Source organism: Canis lupus, chromosome 17 (assembly GCF_003254725.2).
Source record: "Canis lupus dingo isolate Sandy chromosome 17, ASM325472v2, whole genome shotgun sequence".
NCBI lineage: Eukaryota > Metazoa > Chordata > Mammalia > Carnivora > Canidae > Canis > Canis lupus.
In genome coordinates, this window is record NC_064259.1 from 61,517,567 (window position 1) to 61,537,031 (window position 19,465).

Below are 19,465 nucleotides of genomic sequence, written 5' to 3' on the forward strand. Positions count from 1 at the left end.
ATTTAATATGACTCCCATGTGTCATGAACTATTCTTCTGATTTTTTCCCAAACATTTAAACATATAAAACCACTCTTAGCTTGCAGACTATATAAAGCAGGCAGAGGGGAAGATTTGGGCTCCAGACAAGTTTGCTGATCTCTGTGAGCCTGGCAGAGTAGAAAAAAAAAATGTGAAGGTATCTCTAAACTATAGTCCAGAGCAGGCTGCCCAAGAGCCACTGCATTTACGTTGGCAGAAGGAAGGAAAGAAGGAGACTGGCGCCCAAGGTCCAAAACAGGATCTATGAGGCTTCCCAGGTGACTCTTGCCAAGGAGAATAAGGCAGGTCAAAGTAAATTTTCCACAACTGGGTCACTCCTTGTTTCTAAGAAGCCCTATCCTGGCTGGGAGCAGCTGTGCTGGGCCCCATGGAAAAGGCAGGGAGATGCCAGTCACCACCTGTCACAGGACCATGTGGGTGGTGGGAGGTGGTGCCCTCATGCCCAGGTCCTGTCTCACAGGCTGGGGGCAGGGCCCAAGACCAGAATAAAAGGACCTTGGGGTCAGAGCACCTCCAAGCACTTGTCTGCTGAGGTGCTGACAACCTTGTGCTGCCCGTGCACGTAAGTGTCCCCTGGGAACAGGACCAGTTCCTTCAAAGACAGAGCACAGTCCAGAGCAGGGACAGATGGAGTGGGGATTTGGGGGGAAAGGATCCATGGTGCCAGAAGAGGAATAAATTCCATCTTCACGTATAAGGCTTTAGACTCTTGCACATATTTAGTAACATGGTTCGGTCTTCATTTACACTATGTATACTGGAGGAAAGTGCGTGTTTACCTTATAAGTCTCTACAGAGGATCCAAACAGATGATGCCAGAATATGGGAAAGTCATGCAGCTGTTGGATTATATGGGACGTTTCTTGTGATGTTTCTATAATAATGTGAGATGCTAAGAGGGTGAGAGGGGCAGTGGGAGGCTCTGTGTCCTGGGTCTGACTCACTGTGTGACTCTCCCTCAGGTCCTGACCCTGCCCACTGAGATGTCCTGCCAGCAGAATCAGCAGCAGTGCCAGCCCCCTCCCAAGTGTCCCACCCCCAAGTGCCCCCCCAAGTGTCCCCCAAAGTGCCCCCCAGTCTCTTCTTGCTGCAGTGTCAGCTCTGGGGGCTGCTGTGGCTCCAGCTCCGGGGGTGGCGGCTGCTGTGGCTCCAGCTCCGGGGGTGGCGGCTGCTGCCTGAGCCACCACAGGCGACACAGGTCCCACCGCCAGAGACACCAGAGCTCAGGCTGCTGCAGCCAGCCCTCAGGGGGCTTGGGCTGCTGTGGAGGGGGCAGCAGTCAGTCGTCTGGAGGCTGCTGCTGAAGCGGACTCTGAGCCAAGAAGAACATACTAGGGGATAGCCAGTGGCCAAACCCTTCCTCTTGGTCCTGCTCCAGCTCCCCCTGCTGGGTCAGCTCAAGTGGCTGCGGGGTCTGAGTGCAGCCTTGAGCTCTGGCCCAGAGGATCCTTGTGCCCTGGTGTCCAAGAGCCAAAACCCCTCTCCTAAAAACCCATTTCCTCACCTCCCCCATATGTGTGGCTACCCTGGGAACCCAAAGCACAGACCCTGCACCCTTCTGTAGCGTACCTTGTTGTCAACCCAGCCTGATGTGCAACAATAAAACTAGAAATCTTCATTCCCTCTTGCCTCGATTGTTGTTTTCTATTCATTCCTACTTTATCTTTCTCATACTGGCCTCAACTTCTGCTTCCTCTGAGGCCTCGGTGTCTACAGAACTTACTCAGATTTGCCCCTTGGCACCACTAATGTCCTTAAGAACAAAACCAATTTTTATTGGTTCAGATTCCAGTTCAGGAACCAACCTTGCCTTTAGTTGCCAGAATTTGTTAGTTCCCTCCCATCTGTGACAGTCCAGGCTTTTTATGGTTTGAAGATTTTGAAACAGTTTTGGTTTTGGTGGAATGCCTGTCAATTTGGGTCTGTTTGATGTTTCTTCCTGACTAGGTCCAGCTGTACATTTTTGCAAGGAGTGTCCTCCTGAGGGCTGATACCATGCCTCATATGATATCCAGTTGTTGCATCCCTGGGTCGCTGAAAATTGAAATAGAGACATTTGGGAAAATCCTGATAAAGCCGAGACTTTGAATTTCTAAATTCAATTCCATCAGGTTGTTGTTGTTTTGTTTTGTTTTGTTTTGTTTTGTTTTGTTGGTTTTCTTTGTTTTTTGCCAGTAGAAGTACCTTTTCATATCATCTGAGGAGGTAAACCACACATCTCCTGAGGAAGCTGAAAGGCTCCTGGAAGTGGCTGCCTTCCAGTGCACTGTTGGTTCTCTTCAGGTCCCATCCCACCATCTCTCTTTGCTTCTGGAAGCGCACCTCATCTCAAGGCCCCCTAAGCCCCAAAGGTGAAGTACACCTTTTGTTGATAGGGGTGACCTATCAGCAGGTATGCTACACTCCAAAAGAGCTACATGAGTTTTTCCAATTTATACAGATATAAACCCAGGGAATATGTGTGTACTGCATATTAAGGGTATGAGATAATTGTGGAAGGGACATAAAGTTGGATCGAGCCAGATTTATTCCTATAGGTCTGCCAAGCAGATGTCCTAGACTCAAGGCTATGTAGTGTGGTGGCAGTGGTGATGGAGGGGGTTGACAGGGCTCTAACCGGGTGTTTGGTTGGTTGGCTGAATCATGGACCAGAAGGTGGCTGACACTAAATGAAGATGAAATGCCAGGACTTCCTTGGCATATTACAGAGGAAGGGGTCCAAAGGTTTATTGGAATGTTACAGCGGAGTTATCAGTTGGGATCTGCTCGTCTTCTCTGGAAGGGTCCATAGGACACATCTCTCCTGACTATGAGAAATAAATTTGTGAGGAGACCACAGCACCCTTGAAGAGCTAGCTGATAGTTCTTCTCTGTAGGTTAGAAACTACAGTGGAATCTGATGCCACTGAATTGGGAAACCTAAATGCAGTAGGGATAACTGGACACCATTGGCAGCACTTAGGACCCAAGGCAAAGCGGGTGTGGTTACTATCCTGGAGAGCAGGGTCAAAGCAGCAATCAGAACATTCTGGCTCACAGAGCTGTGGCTCTGGCCAGTTCATCATGGTGGTTTGGAAGTGAAATTGATGGGAACGGTATTAATTTCTTACTTGATAGGTATCAGAGGAAAAACTCTAAGTGAACGAAACTCTGAGCCGTAAAAAGAGAATAATGCTCCCTCAATCAATTCCCAACTTTGAGCTAGTTAATAGACACGGAACACCTTGAATGAAGGGGAGGATGGGTCCTCTGGAGGAAGAACCCTTGTACTCTCCCAAAGACTTAAGCTACTAATATTTCCCCCGGTTTTCCCCAAAGGGACCTATGGCACTTTTTTTCCAGGGAATTGTGCACTGGGGAAAGAGAAAATAATCAGACTTTGGGGCTAACTGGACACTGGCTGTGGACTGACACTAATTCCAGGAGGCTCAAGACATCACTTTGCTCCACTCTGGTCCCTATTTGGTAGGACGGGAGCTTCTGGAGGTCAGGTGATCGATGGAGTTTTAGCTCAGTTTCATCTCACAGTGGGCCCAGTGGGTCCTGAGCCCACCTCGTGGTTATTTCCCTGGTTCTAGAATGTGTGATAGGAATAGACACAAACAGCAACTGTCAGAATCCCCACATTGGTTCTCTGATCAGTGGAGTGAGGGCTATTGGGATGGGGAGGTCAACTAGGAGCCATTAGAACCGTTAGAACTGTCTCTACTCAGGAAAATGATAAATCAAAAGTAACACCACATCGCTGAAGGGACTGAAGAGATTAGTGATACTATAAATTTAATCTCAAGGATGCAGGGGTGCTGATTCCCACCACATGCCCATTTAACTCACCTATTTGGTTTGTGCAGAAAACAAATGGATCTTAGAGAATGAGGGTGGGTTATTGCAAGCTAAAGCCAGTGGTGACTCCACTTGTAGCTGCTTTACCGGATGCAGTTTCCTTCCTGGAGCAAGTTAGCACATGCCCTGGTAACTGACATGCAGCTAGTAATCTGGAAAATGTTTTGTTTTGTTTTTTCCTTCATATCTGTCAGTAGAGACCAGCTGAAGTTGTTTATTTTCAGTTGGAAAGGCCAGCAATATACCTTTACTGTGTCCCTCCTCAGGAGTAGGACAATTCTGCTGCCCTGTGTCATAATTTACTTCTCAGGGATCTTGATGGTCCTTCCCTTTGACAAGTCATCACACTGATCCATTGCATCAATGATACTATGCTGATAGTACTTGGTAAGTAAGAAGCAGCAATTACTCTAGACTTACTGGCAAGGTATTTGCATGTCAGAGGGTAGGAAATAACTGACAAGAGGTAGTGGAATTTCCAGGGGTCCAGTGGTACAGGGCACGTGGAGATATCCCTTCTAAAGTGACACAGAAGTAGTTGCATCTGGCCCCTCCAGCAATAAAACATGAGGCACAACACCTAGCATGCCTCCTTGGATTCTGGAGGTAACACAGCCTTCATCTGGGTTGTGCTACTCTAGCCCATCGACTGGGTAACTCCAACCCTACTTGTTTTGAAAGGGGTCCAGAATAGGAGAAGGCGCCAGGAGACAGCGCGATTCCACTGAACAGGAAGTGAAGACTGCCACCTGGTACTAGGCCTCCTCATGACTCGGAATCAACAGGCACAGAAGGTAGTTACTGAGCTCAGTGGAGTGATTGATCCTGATTTTCACAGAGAAAATTAAACTGCTCCTCACAGTGGAGGTGAAGAAGAGTCTGTGTGGAACACAGGAGACCCCTAGGGCGACGCTTGGTTCTGCCTCACCCTTGGATTAAAGTCCGTGGGAAACGTAAGAACCCAGTTCCAATAGGACTATTCATGGCCCATACCCTTCAGGAATGAGTATTGGATCACCTCACCAGCTAGAAAAGAATCACGGCCACAACCAGGAGTATTTCTTACTAAGAGCACTTCCTTCCTTTGTTATGAATGTGTGTGTGTGTGTGTGTGTGTGTGTGTGTGTGTGTGTGAGTGGAAACCCTTGGTTTCCTCCCATATCATATGACATAAGATATATTGACTGACGTATTTCAGTGTTGTTCAACATCACACAATAGAAGTGAAGCTAAGGATATTAAAGAGAAAGATCAACATCATTCAAGGACTTTATACCCTTTTCTGGAGAAAGGGTTTTTGCATTATCTGCTATACACAGCCTGACTGCATCACATTAGCTGGAAGTGTGGCCTGGTCTTTGTCTTATTTGGAGGCTAAATATTGTTGTTGTTTTTTTTTTTTTATAAATTTATTTTTTATTGGTGTTCAATTTGTCAACATACAGAATAACACCCAGTGCTCATCCCGTCAAGTGCCCCCCTCAGTGCCCGCCACCCAGTAACCCCCATCCCCCGCCCACCTCCCCTTCCACCACCCCTAGTTTGTTTCCCAGAGTTAGATTCTTTCATGTTCTGTCTCCCTTTCTGATATTTCCCACTCATTTTTTCTCCTTTCCATTTATTCCCTTTCACTATTTTTTATATTCCCCAAATGAATGAGACCATATACTGTTTGTCCTTCTCCGATTGGCTTATTTCACTCAGCATAATACCCTCCAGTTCCATCCACGATGAAGCAAATGGTGGGTGTTTGTCGTTTCTAATGGCTGAGGAATATTCCATTGTATACATAAACCACATCTCCTTTACCCATTCATCTTTCAATGGACTCCGAGGCTCCTTCCACAGTTTGGCTATTGTGGACATTCCTGCTATAAACATCGGGGTGCAGGTGTCCCGGCATTTCATTGCATCTGCATCCTTGGGGTAAATCCCCAGCAGTGCAATTGCTGGGTCATAGGGCAGATCTATTTTTAACTCTTTGAGGAACCTCCACACAGTTTTCCAGAGTGGCTGCACCAGTTCACATTCCCACCAACAGTGCAAGACGGTTCCCCTTTCTCCAAATCCTCTCCAACATTTGTGGTTTCCTGTCTTGTTGATTTTCCCCATTCTCACTGGTGTGAGGTGGTATCTCACTGTGGTTTGGATTTGTATTTCCCTGATGGCAAGTGATGCAGAGCATTTTCTCATGTGCATGTTGGCCATGTCTATGTCTTCCTCGCTGAAGTTTCTGTTCATGTCGTTTGCCCATTTCATGATTGGATTGTTTGTTTCTTTGCTGTTGAATTTAATAAGTTCTTTAGAGATCTTGGAAACTATCTGATACGTCATTTGCAAATATCTTCTCCCATTCTGTAGGTTGTCCTTTAGTTTTGTTGACTGTATCCTTTGCTGTGCAAAAGCTTCTTATCTTGATGAAGTCCCAATAGTTCATTTCTGCTTTTGTTTCTTTTGCCTTCGTGGATGTATCTTGCAAGAAGTTACTCTGGCCGAGTTCAAAAAGTGTATTGCCTGTGTTCTCCTCTAGGATTTTGATGGAATCTTGTCTCCGATTTAGATCTTTCATCCATTTTGAGTTTATCATTGTGTATGGTGAAAGAGAGTGGTCTAGTTTCATTCTTCTGCGTGTGGATGTCCAATTTTCCCAGCACCATTTATTGACGAGACTGTCTTTCTTCCAGTGGAGAGTCTTTCCTCCTTCATCGAATATTAGTTGACCATAAAGTTCAGGGTCCACTTCTGGGTTCTCTATTCTGTTCCATTGATCTATGTGTCTGTTTTTGTGCCAGTACCACACTGTCTTGATGACCACAGCTTTGTAGTGCAACCTGAAATCTGGCATTGTGATGCCCCCAGATATGGTTGTCTTTTTTATAATTCCCCTGGCTATTCGGGGTCTTTTCTGATTCCACACAAATCTTAAAATGATTTGTTCCAACTCTCTGAAGAAAGTCCATGGTATTTTGATAGGGGTTTCATTAAACGTGTAAATTGCCCTGGGTAACATTGACATTTTCACAATATTAATTTTTTCAATCCATAAGCCTGGAATATTTTTCCATCTCTTTGTGTCTTCCTCCATTTCCTTCAGAAGTGTTCTGTAGTTTTTAGCGTATAGATCCTTTACCTCTTTGGTTAGGTATTCCTAGGTATCTTATGCTTTTGGGTGCAATTGTAAATGGGATTGACTCTTTAATTTCTCTTTCTTCAGTCTCATTGGTAGTGTATAGAAATGTCACTGACTTCTGGATATTGATTTTGTATCCTGCCACAGTGCCAAATTACTGTATGAGTTACAGCAATCTTGGGGTGGGTCTTTTGGGCTTTCTATGTAGAGTATCATGTCATTGGCAAAGAGGGAGAGTTTGACTTCTTCTTTGCCAATTTGAATGCCTTTAGTGTCTTTTTGTTTTCTGATTGCTGAGGCTAGGACTTCCAGTACTATGTTGAATAGCAGTGGTGAGAGTGGACATCCCTGTCTTGTTCCTGATCTTAGGGGAAAGGCTCCCAGTGCTTCCCCATTGAGAATGATATTTGCTGTGGGCTTTTCGTAGATGGCTTTTAAGATGCTGAGGAATGTTCCCTCTATCCCTACACTCTGAAGAGTTTTGATCAGGAATGGATGCTGTATTTTGTCAAATGCTTTCTCTGCATCTAATGAGAGGATCATATGGTTCTTGTTTTTTCTCTTGCTGAAATGATGAATCACATTGATTGTTTTACGAGTGTTGAGCCAGCCTTGTGTCCCGGGGATAAATCCTACGTGGTCTTGGTGAATAATTTTCTTAATGTACTGTTGGATCCTATTGGCTAGTATCTTGTTGAGAATTTTTGCATCCATGTTCATCAGGGATATTGGTCTGATATTGGTCTCCTTTTTGGTGGGGTCTTTGTCTGGTTTTGGAATTAAGGTGATGCTGGCCTCATAGAACGAATTTGGAAGTACTCCATCTCTTTCTATCTTTCCAAACAGCTTTGTAGAATAGGTATGGTTTCTTCTTAAACGCTTGATAGAATTCCCTTGGGAAGCCATCTGGCCCCGGACTCTTGTGTCTTGGGAGGTTTTTGATGACTGCTTCAGTTTCCTCCCTGGTTATTGGGCCGTTCAGGTTTTCTGTTTCTTCCTGTTCCAGTTTTGGTAGTTTGTGGCTTTCCACAATGCGTCCATTTCTTCTAGATTGCCTAATTTATTGGCGTATAGCTGTTCATAATATGTTTTTAAAATCGTTTGTATTTCCTTGGTGTTGGTAGTGATCTCTCCTTTCTCATTCATGATTTTAGTAATTTGAGTCTTCTCTCTCTTCTTTTTAATAAGGCTGGCTGATGGTTTATCTATCTTATTAATTCTTTCAAAGAACCAACTCCTGGTTCTGTTGATCTGTTCCACAGTTCTCGATTTCATTGAGTTCTGCTCGAATCTTTATTAACTCTCTTCTTCTGCTGGGTGTAGGACCTATTTGCTGTCTTTTCTCTAGATCCTTTAGGTGTAAGGTTAGCTTTTGTATTTGAGTTCTTTCCAGTTTTTGAATGGATGCTTGTATTCCATGTATTTCCCCCTTAGGACTGCTTTTGCTGCATCCCAAAGATTTTGAATGGTGGTATCTTCATTCTTATAGTTTCCATGAATCTTTGTAATTCTTCCTTAATTTCCTGGTTGACCCTTTCATCTTTCAGCAGGATGGTCCGTAACCTCCACGTGTTTGAAGTGCTTCCAAAATTCTTGTTGTGATTTAGTTCTAATTTCAAGGCATTATGCTCTGAGAATATGCAGGGGATGATCCCAATCTTTTGGTATCAGTTCAGACCCGATTTGTGACCCAGTATGTGGTCTATCCTGGAGAAAGTTCCATGTGCACTTGAGAAGAATGTGTATTCATTTGCGTTTGGACGTAGAGTTCTGTAGGTATCTGTGAAATCCATCTGGTCCAGTGTATCATTTAAAGCTCTCGTTTCTTTGGAGATGATGTGCTTAGAAGACCTATTGAGTGTAGAAAGCGCTGGATTGAAGTCAGCAAGAATAAGTGTATTATTATCTAAGTATGTCTTAACTTCGGTTATTAATTGATTGATATATTTGGCAGCTCCCACATTCGGGGCATATATATTGAGGATTGTTAAGTCCTCTTGTCGGATAGATCCTTTAAGTATGAGATAGTGTCCCTCTTCATCTCTCACTACAGTCTTCGGGGTAAATTTTAGTTTATCTGATATAAGGATGGCTACCCCTGCTTTCTTTTGAGGACCATTTGAATGGTACATGGTTCTCCAACCTTTTATTTTCAGGCTGTAGGTGTCCTTCTGTCTAAAGTGAGTCTTTTGTAGACAGTAAATGGATGTGTCCTGCTTTTTTATCCAGTCTGACTCCCTGCGCCTTTTGACGGGTTCATTAAGCCCATTCACGTTCAGAGTTACTATTGAAAGATATGGGTTTAGTGTCATCATGATACCTAATCAGTCTCTGTTTTTGTGGATTATTCCATTGGACTTCTTATTGAAGGGGAATTTTAAGAGTCTCCCTTAAAATTTCTTGCAGAGCTGGTTTGGTGGTCACATATTTTTTGAGTTTCTGCCTGTCTTGGAATCTCTTTATCTCTCCTAGTCTGAATTAGAGCCTTGGTGGATAAAGTATTCTTGGCTGCATGTTTTTCTTATTTAGGACCCTGAATATATCCTGCCAGCCCTTTCTGGCTTGCCAAGGCTCTGTGGAGAGGTCTGCTGTTACCCTGATACTCCTCCCCATAAAAGTCAGGGATTTCTTGTCTCTTGCTGTTTTAAAGATCTTCTCTTTATCTTTGGAATTTGCAAGTTTCACTATTAAATGTCGAGGTGTTGAGCGGTTTTTATTGATTTTAGGGGGGAATCTCTCTATTTCTGGGATCTGAGTGCCTGTTTCCCTTCCCAGATTAGGAAAGTTTTCAGCTATGATTTATTCAAATCCATATTCTGGACCTCTGTCCCTTTCAGTGCCCTCGGGAACCCCAATTAAACATAGATTTTTCTTCCTCAGCTTGTCACTTATTTCCCTTAATCTAGCCTCATGATCTTTTAATCGTTTGTCATTTTTTCCTCAGTTTCCCTCTTTGCCATCAACTTGTCTACTATGTCACTCACTTGTTCTTCCAACTCCACTAACCCTCGTCGTTAGGATCTCTAGTTTGGATTGCATCTCATTTAATTGATTTTTAATTTCTACATGATTAGATCTAAATTCTGCAGTCATGAAGTCTCTTGAGTCCTTTATGCTTTTTTCTAGAGCCACCAGTAGCTTTATAATAGTGCTTCTACACTGGCTTTCTGACATTGAATTGTAATCCAGATTTTGTAACTCTGTGGGAGAGAGGACTGTTTCTGATTCTTTCTTTTGACGTGAGGTTTTCCTTCTAGTCATTTTGCTCAGTGCAGAGTAGCCAAAAACAAGTTGTATTGGGAAAAGGAGAAAAAGAGAGAAGAGAAAAAAGGAAAAAAAGAAAAAAGAAAAAAAGAAGAAAAGAAAGAGGAAAAAAAAGAGAAGAAAAGAAGAAAAAAGGGGGGGAAGCAAACAGAAATCAAAAAACAAAAAATAAGGGGGAATATACTCTGATTCTGTATACTGTAAATCCCTCCACTTCCCCTGGAACTTTCCAGTGCTGCTTGGTCAATAATTTGTTTTTCTCCTGTCCTCTAGCTGGTCTTCTGCGGAAGGGGGCTGCTGTGCTGATTTTCAGGTGTTAGCACTTGGGGGAGCTGCTCAGCTCCCTGCCTGGCGCAGGGCTCAGTGAGTGATGTTTAACCTGTTTGTCCGATGAGGCCACCGTGAGGCTCAGTGGGGGCTGTTTACCCTGTGAGGCCCCAGGAGGAACAACCACAGTGGCGGAGGCCAGCTCTGGAGCCCTGGAGTCAGCTCCGGCAGTAACTAAAGAGCTCTCAGTCCACAGGGGCCTGGATGCTATGGGGGTGGGGGCCGCTGATCTGCACAGCTGGTGGCAGGAGCGTCCTTGCTGCCCTGGGCCCTCCTGGCCTCTGCCTGTCCCTGGGGAGCGCTGGATCCTGGGCTGTGTCCCAGCGCCCTGTGCTCCCGGGCCTGCGCTGGTGGAATCGCACTCCTGGCGGCGCAGCCCCATCCGCACGGAGCCTCTGCCAGAGCCCCTCTGAGTTGCTCCCGGGTCCAGCCGTGCGCGCTGCAGCACTTTAGGGAGCTCGGCTGCCGGGGTGTGGCGCACTCTCCCCGGGACACAGGTGTCTGTTAGTGTCCCCGGGAGCCCGAGGGCATCCCCGCCCTCCTGGGGTCCCGCTCTAACTCCCTGCAGGCCCCTTTCCGCCGGGAAGGTTGGTGCAGCTCCTGCTTCTCCGGGAAGGGGCTCTCCTGTCCTGGGGACACTCGCCCCGGCCTTAGCCTGGCTCCACGCGGGGCCCCTTCCCCTTGGATGCCTTTTGTTTCCTTATTTCTTCCCCCCCCCCCCGTCTTCCTACCTTGATAGAAGCGTGAACTCTTCTCACTGTAGCATTCCAGCCATTCTCTCTTTAAATCCCAGGCCGAATTCATAGATTTTCAGGATGATTTGAAGGTTATCTAGGTAATTTGGTGGGGACAGGTGACTTGGGGACCTTACTCTTCAGCCATCTTGCCCCACCCTCTTCCCTAAATATTGTTTAAGGAGGTATATATGGGTGCCAGGTTGACAAGGAGTGAACTGGGATGGTTAATTTTATGTGACCTTGGCTAGGCCATGGCACCCAGAATTTAAATCTGACACTCAATCTCGATGTTGCTGTGAAGGTTTTTTTTAATGTTTCTTTTTTGTTTTGTTTTGTTTACCGTGTGATAACCTTAAATCAGTTGACTTCAGGTAAAACAGATAACCCTCCATAATGTGGATGGACCTCCACCAGTCAGTTGAAAGAATTAGGAAAAAAGACTGAGGGCTGCCCAGGAAGAAGGACTTCTGCCTGCCGCTGCCTTCAGTCTGGGGGCTGTAATGTCAGCACTTCCTGGGTCTCTAGCCTGCCAGCCTGCTCTGCAGTTTTCCAACTTACCAATTCCCACAACTGGGTGAGCAACTCCTTCAAACAAATCTCTCTGGGTATGTGCACACATCTTACTGGTTCTGTTTCTCTGGAAAATCCGGACTAACACAACGTGTGTGGATATGTGTGCCTATGAGGGCAATAACGACACAAGGGGGTCGAGGGATTAGGAGTGGGCTCTCTGTGTCCTTTACTCATTTCATTGTGTATGTTCATGTAGTTTTGAATTTGTAATATGTATTTATATACCAGTGGTATCAACTTCTTACCAGGCATATGCGTTGTAGCATTCTGTAGTTGTCTTTTTGCCTTATATATGATACTTTATGCTCTATAAAATTTATATTATTTCTGTAATTCAATTGGTCAACTCTTTATATGAGTTTTGTGCCATTCTTATTACACCTTGCCACACTTAATACTTAAGCAACAATCATGTCTATGTTCTACTGATTTTAGGATATCGATTTATCATTTATTTTTAAAAGAAAGACTTGCAGAGATGAAGAAAACTACAATTTGTTAAGTGCTCATTTGTAGCTCAGAAGGGAGCAGAGTGGGAAGGCCCAGAGGAAAATTAATTCAGTCTGAAATGCTTCCCATATGATCTCAGCAGTGCCCCCCTCCAGCTGCCTGAGAGATGAGGGACAGACTCCTTGGGTGTAAAGGTAATGTCAGAAGGCCTTCGGTAGTCAAACATGTTTACTGAATGGTCCCAAAGCCATTGATAGCTAATATCCAAGGCCAAAGTGTCAGTCCAAGTGATATGCTTGCAACCACGTGGTTGACTCACCACTAAGTCCAAGCAGCTGGATGGTTGGGGCGCTGCCCTGCCTGGAGGCAGAGGCAGGAACCAGATGACCTCCTTACCCCATCATTCTAGGAATCAGGAGCTGTGCTCCCACGTGAGCCAAGGCATGGATATCCTGGCCACCCCACCCCACCCCCATATGTCAGCCCACTGGAACAACTTGAACAAATGTCATGGCCAGGTGGAACAGTGGCTGACTTCTGAAGAGGGGCGTGGCCATCACATGTCACTAGGCCTATCTTGGAGCATGATCTCTCATGAGGGTGACTGGAATCATCAGGAATGGCTGTTCACACACTTCCAAGTCAGTGTTAATGCTAGTGAAAGGCTTTTAAAGGTCTATTAACCACGCATACATGCACAAGCGTGTACTAGTTGCCGAAGGGGAATGAGAAATATGAGGCACAGTTGTGTTGTAAAAGGATTTATTAAGAACTCCTTTGTAAGACAATGTTACATAAAGGATACTGAGCAAATGAGACTTGAACTGCATCGTCTCAGAAAGGAAAATATCATGGTGTAAAGCCTAGGAATGGGGTAGGGAGAGACATGTTTACAGTATAGCCAATGTGCCAGTTCTTGGGAAGCCAACAGAAACTGGAATAGTTGTACAGAGTCATGCTGCACAGAGCCTTGACTGTCCCTAAAAATGCTGGCCTTGACCCTGAACACAGTGGAGCCCTGGATGAGGCTATCTTAAGGTCACGGGCAATTTTTCCTGGAGTGGGGGATGGTAGAGAGAAGCATGTGTTCTCCCCAGTGCATTAAGGAGAAACCATGACAGATGAGTGGCAGTGGAGCACCACAGAAGGCCACGTACTCTGAGATATCTGATGGTTAGAGTAACAGACAAGGTGGATTCTCTCTCTCTCTCTCCTTTTATCTGTATCTGTGTTTATATCTACATCTCTATGTCTACATAATATATAGAATTATCCACATATGTAATACACACATGCATACATCAGTTACAGAGCCTAACATAGTGACAGTATGTACGCACTTACATTTCACAAGCTGTTGGTTCTCCTTGCCTGTTATGACCCAGGGATAGATATTATTGAGTCATGTCGGGTTCATCCCAGGCTCTGGAGAAGTATTGTGGAGACTTCTGGAGGGAGGACTTTCCTCTCACAATTATCCAGGTCTAATTTGTCTTTATCTAATTAATTTGCTTATTTTTTTAGATATGTTGCCCTCCAGACATGGAAGGAACACCTGCTACATGCCACATTGACATTAGTCTTTATCTTACTCTCCTAAAAACGTTCCCCCAAATTCCTTCAAAGAACCTTGTGTCCATGTAGAAGCAAAGCAGCGACACTGGAGATTCCTACTGAATGAGTCCCAAGCCCTCCTGTTCTATAAGGTCTTCCCACCTCCTAGGCCTTGGGGCTTCCTCTCCATGGGGCCTTCTCCCACATACACCCAGCCTGGATCCCTCTCGCTGTCTCTCCCCCTTCGTGCTTTCTCATCCACAGGCTCACCCTCCTCCGGCCTATAAGACAGATTCTCATCATCCCATGCAAAGTAGTGCAGCTTTTCTCTCTGTCTCCTCCTCAGGAGTATTGCTATATGAAAATGTATGAAAGACCTCAGTGGGAAAAAATGGTCATTTAAAAAGTCAGATGGAAAATAGCTGTGCTCTGAAAACAATCCATTCCCTTTTAATTATTGATGGATAGATAGTTCACATGTGAGTGTCCACTGTGCTTCCCTCCCATGATTCTACTGACCCTCATGACACCATTGAGAGTCATTTCTGTCTCCTGCTTCAACGTTGAGGAAACCAAAACTGAGAAAAGTTAGGTGATTTTCACAAGATCACATGGCTAATGACTGGCAGGACCAGGATTCTGTCCCAGGTGGATCTTACTCACTTCTAATCCAGGCTTTTCACTGTGATGGTGTGAACACGTAGGTACACGCACACGCAGGCACACACCCGTGCATACACACATGCATTTGCATACACGCATACACACAGGATCTGCCAGCATGGCAGGGACAGAAGCAGAGAGAGGTAGACGTTTCTGTGGGTCTTCATTCAAAGCAGACACATCAGGGCGTTAAGACAGGAGGGGTTGGGGGGGGGGGGAGTTGCTAGACTCCAAGAAGGCTATGTGAGGAACAGGCAGCTATAAGAATGAAGTGCACTTGGTGGCAATGTCCTGGGCCTTGTGGGGAGACTGGGAGGCACTGCCAGTCATCACCTGTCACAGGATCATGTGGATGGCAGGAGGCTGTCTCCTCGTCCTGCCCAGGTCTTGTCTCGCAGGCTGGAGGCAGAGCCCAAGACTGGGATTGGAGGGCTGGCCCCTTGATTCTGTTCCACTCTGAGATCCACTATAATCTCTCCCATCCCCATAAATAATTAAAACCAAACCACTAACAACATCTTTTTCAGAATTGCACACTATTTACGGGAGGCATCCCAAAATGCTACTGTGAATCATGAATATTTCTTCTATCTGAATTATTACATTGGTCACCTGTACTAGATATATTCTTAAACTACTGATGGATATTAGTTCCAAACTTTGACTATGCCCTCCCCTAAATTGCATGTCATTCTGTTGTCCTATCATGATGGGGACACTCAAATCCCACCTCTTGTTTTATGCATCACGTGACATATCACTCAAATGAGATTATAGCAACTTACTTTACGTTATGGCTTGGGTCCTATATTTGTTTACCTCCATTGATTCATATAGGGCTATGCAGAGTGAGTAGTTAATGGTCTTAAAATCCTATTACTAGCAGTAGCATTGACTTTTCAAGTCACAAATACCTATTCCTGATGAATGAGTTCACTCCCATAGGAGACCACTATCTGAAACACGTTCAGTGAGGTGTGTTGGCCACATTGTGCTAAGAGATCTTCCCCTGTTTCACCTGGGTATGACTTTTGTTCTCTTCTGTTGGGAGAGGTCATCAAGAGGATGTGACTGCTGTTTGACCCATGAGCTACATGGACCTTGATAATTAAAGACTTCTTGCCCCTTCCCCGTCCTTGACATGTGGATTCTAGTTCCTTCCATGCTCCCAGAGGCTGCTCTAAGGACACAGCCTTGAGATGGGGATGTGGCATTGAGACCACCTAGATATATGACTGAGCCCAGTGAAGATTTGGAAGGAAGGTATGGAGATTTATCTGTCTTGCAGCTGCCCAGTTCTAGCCTCTTAAGTTTCCTTGTTCATCAAACCTGCTGTCTACAAATCTGTAGTGGCCTGAGGCTTTCTTTGCTCTCTCCTTGCCCTATGTCGATAGAAGCTAGTTTCAGATTATACCAGGGAAGCTCCTGAGCAGCTTGGAGCCAACATTCATGCTGTCCCAGAGGACTTGGTAATGCAGAAGCGATCAGGACATGGATTCCTGCTCCTGATTTGTGGAATGATGGGGTTGAGATGCCATCTGATCCATGCCTCTGCCTCTATGCAGGGCAACGCCCAAACCGTCAACTGACCTGACTTAGATGTAGGCAGTGAGTCAGTAGCATAGTTGTACTATGAAGACAAGATTTTAAGCTTTAGCTGAAAATCTCACGGCTTTATTAACAGTCCAATATATAAACATTTGACGAGCGAAGCATTGGCTTTCTGAGGTTTTCCATTTGTCAAAGTGTCTGTTGCACCTGTCTTCTTTTTGTCAAGCAGAGTACCATGCCCAGGTTACCAACCCCAGGAGAGCACTCTAAATACTGCTGCCCACTTCATCTCAGTATCAGACTCGCCAAAGAAAACACAATGCAGTCAAGCACTAGGTGGAATACCATTTCACTCATGTAGAGAGGATACGGAGTAAGTAAGACTGGTGTCCACAGTTGGCATTGACACCCCTCCCCATAGCCAGCACCACTCCTCTCATGTTGTAGTGGAGAAACCTTGTCTCCCCACTCAGAGCACAGATGTAGCAATGGAGGTGGTCAGGTGCCAGCTTCTTTATCTGAGTGGCCCTCAAAAGACTGCATCCAGGGGCAGCCTGGGTGGCTCAGCAGTTTAGCGCCACCTTCAGACCCCAGGGCATGATCCTGGAGACCTGGGATTGGGTCCCACGTGGACTCCCTGCATGGAGCCTGCTTCTCCCTCTGCCTGTGTCTCTGCCTCTGTGTGTGTGTGTCTCATGAATAAATAAATAAATAAAATCTTAAAAAAAAGACTGCATCCACAAAACCTCTTTTCCCAGCACCATCGTCAACTTTTCATTATCTCATGGAATGAAGGAAGCATTGCTGAGATCTAACAGAAACAATGCAGACTGAGAAACTAGCTTTTCTCCATTTTTTCCGTGCTTCTAAGCCAGCACCAAGCAAATCTGCAATCTTTATTTTTTCCATCTTACAAACCCTTTAAATTATATTAAATTAAATTATAAATGAGGAAGCAATATTCTTAGAGTCTAGGTGAAAATTCAGTTACTATTTTAAATAACATCTTTTAAAGTTACATTTTTCTTTTTATTTTATTTTTTTTAAGTTTTATTTATTTATGATAGTCACAGAGAGAGAAAGAGAGAGAGAGGCTGAGACACAGGCAGAGGGAGAAGCAGGCTCCATGCACCAGGAGCCCGACGTGGGATTCGATCCCGGGTCTCCAGGATCGCGCCCTGGGCCAAAGGCAGGCGCCAAACTGCTGTACCATCCAGGGATCCCTAAAGTTACATTTTTCTGAGTCTTGCTACTAATTTTTTCATATGTACCTCATATTTATCTCAACTATGCTGGGCTCTCCCATTACTTCTGAATTATTACAGTGTAATAATTCATTTCTTTTCTTTCTTTTCTTTCATTTTTATTTTTTTAACTTTTTTGACTCAAAGTCATAGAATGTTTATGTTATGTTATGAATGGTACATTCATTTAAGCTTAATTCATCTGCCCCAATAAATATATTTGAGAGTTAATGAGTCACCCAAATCTTTATGCTAATTTGCATTCTCAAGAACAAATCATAAGTGATCATTTGCACATCACCTGGTGAATTTTGTAACAACAATGAGTTTTGTGAGCTAATTTTTGAAATGTATTATGAACTTGAGAGCTACCTCCTAAAAAACGAATTCATCTAAAGTCCATAGTTTACATTACGGTTTACTCTTGGAATACATAGTATAGGTTTGGACAAATGTATGATATCTATCCATAATTATGGTATTATAGGGAGTATTTTCACTGCCCTGAAAATCCTTGGTGTTCTGCCGATCACATCTCTCCTATCCTATCCTTCAACAACACTCTGATCTCAAAAAGATAAAAAGAAACACTGACCTTTCACTGTCTCCACAGTTTTGTCTTTTCCCTATGTCATATAGCTGGCATCATACAGCATATAGCTGTTTCAGATTGTCTTCCTTCATTTAGTGATACATATTTATAGTTCCTTCATGTCTTTCCATTGCTTGACAACTTTCTTTTATAGTGCCAGATAACATTTCATTGTCTGGATATATCACAGTTCATTTATTCATTTACCGCCTGAAGGACATGGTGGTTGTGTCTAAGATTTGGCAATTGTGAAGAAAGCTGCTCTAAATATCTGTGTGCAGGTTTTTGCATCTACACAAGTTTTCAACTCCTTTGGTTAAATACTATAAGATTGGTTGATCATATGATAAGAGTACATTTACTTTTTTATAAGGAACCACTAAACCATCTTCCAAAATGGCTGTACCATTTTGCATTCATACCAGCAATAAATGAGAGTTCCTGTTGCTGCATCTCTTTATCTGTATTTGGTGTTGCCAGTGTACCAGATTTTGGGCATTCTAATAGGTGTACAGTGGTATCCCATTGTTTTAATTTGTATTCCCCTGATGACATATGATGTGGAGTATCTTTTCACATGCTTATTAGTTATGTATACCTTCATTGGTGAGGTGTTTGGTAAGGTCTATTGTCCTTTTTTTTTTTTAAGCTAAGTTGTTTGCAGTCTTATTGTTGAGTTTTAAGAGTTATTTATATGTTTTGAATAATAGTCCTTCATCATATGTGTCTTTTTCAAGTATTTTCTCATAGTCTGTGATTTGTTTTATCACTTTCTTAACTTTGTCTTTTGCAGAGCAAAAAGCTTTTAATTTAATCAAGGCTAGCTTATCACTTATTTTTTTCCTGTATTGTAGCTTTAGTGTTGTTTCTAAAAAGTCATCACCTTAGGATGACTGGATGGCTCAGTTGTTGAGCGTCTGCCTTTGGCTCAGGGCATGGTCCCGGGGTCCTGGGATGGAGTCCCACATTGGGCTTCCCCCCAGGAGCCTGCTTCTCCCTCTGCCTATGTCTCTGCCTCTCTTTCTGTGCTTCTCATGAATAAAATAAAATCTTTTTTAATATAAATAAAAAATAAAATAAAATAAAAAGTAATCACCAAACCCGGGTTAGTTTAGGTCTTCTTCAATAGTTATCTTCCAGGAGTTTTATAATACTTGATTTTACATTTAGGTCTGTAATCCATTCTGAGCTAATTTTTATGAAAGCTATAAGGTTTGTGTCTAGATTGATTTTTTTCTTTTTGCTTGTAGATACCCCCTTTTTCCAGCATTACTTGTTGAAAAGACCACTTTTGTTTCATTATATTACTTTTGCTCTTTTGTCAAAGCTCAATTGACTATATTTCTGGGTGTCTGTTCTGTTCTATTGATCTATTATTCACTATTTTCTTAATGTCAAATAGTCATGATTATGTAGCTTTATAGTAAGTCTTAAAGTTGGGTAGCGTCAGTCCTACAACTTTATTTTTTTCCTTTGATACTGTGTTGGCTATTCA

General features: G+C 43.9%; 1 protein-coding gene across 3 annotated transcripts in view; it reads left to right on the forward strand.

Annotated features, from left to right (window-relative positions):
- The window catches only part of LOC112663927 (keratinocyte proline rich protein), a 109,938-nt gene that overhangs the window by 45,538 nt on the left and 44,935 nt on the right, over positions 1-19,465 (forward strand). The window contains exons 1-2 of one of the 3 annotated variants that reach the window (XR_003139446.3): positions 558-604; positions 1,005-1,660. The gene's annotated coding sequence lies outside the window, so the exon portion shown is untranslated. Of the gene's footprint in view, positions 1-557; positions 605-1,004; positions 1,661-19,465 lie in introns of those variants that run through there. The other 2 variants (XR_007402946.1, XR_007402944.1) reach the window with 2 other exon arrangements.